The sequence below is a fragment of the Seriola lalandi genome, unplaced genomic scaffold (genome assembly GCF_002814215.2).
Source record: "Seriola lalandi dorsalis isolate HSWRI2012SDOR001 ecotype SW California unplaced genomic scaffold, Sedor1 jcf7180002054335, whole genome shotgun sequence".
NCBI lineage: Eukaryota > Metazoa > Chordata > Actinopteri > Carangiformes > Carangidae > Seriola > Seriola lalandi.
Genome location: NW_019524888.1, coordinates 171,305 through 171,850, shown reverse-complemented (window position 1 = coordinate 171,850; position 546 = coordinate 171,305). Strand labels below are relative to the sequence as shown.

At 46.0% G+C, this 546-nt stretch overlaps 1 protein-coding gene and 1 pseudogene across 1 annotated transcript in view; both read left to right on the top strand.

The window, feature by feature from the left end:
* Positions 1-125, top strand: part of LOC111655918 (U2 spliceosomal RNA) — a 215-nt pseudogene extending 90 nt beyond the window's left edge.
* luzp1 (leucine zipper protein 1) overlaps positions 1-546 on the top strand; it is a 50,531-nt gene that overhangs the window by 10,024 nt on the left and 39,961 nt on the right. The window lies entirely within an intron of this gene.

The window sequence follows — 546 nt, the reverse complement described above, 5'->3', positions numbered from 1 at the left end:
GTCCTCTATATGAGGACAAACATATTAAAGTGATTTTTAGAGCTGGGAGCTGAAAAAGGGGCTTGCTCCGTTCGCTCCACGCATCGTCCCGGCATTGCAGTGCCGCCGGGTACGGTGCAACCTTCTTTCGCCTTGTGGAAAACCAAGCAATGACACAAACACAAAGTTTCACCTGACACTTTGTCGTTGGCTCGAAGAAAGGAAGTCGGCTCCCCCTGCAGCTTTGAACCCATTACGATCGTGCAAACCCACTCAACGGACATGACCGAATGTGTAACAGCATTGTTGATGGGCCATGGTACTGGCAAAATAACTTCTTCTTGAAAGGTCGGAAGACACCAACTGTAGGGTGCTTCATATTCTGCTTGGATCAACCTGTTTTGGCTAATCACCCGGGATTGGAAAAAGTTGAAAAGGTCAACATAAATGGGAAGACCGGTAGGGTCACTTTTTAAATATCTGGACCCAACCTGACCACATTTTTCTATTGCTGTATATATGTGACTATGTCTAGCTGGATTTTTGAGCATTGTTGGTGGTTTGACT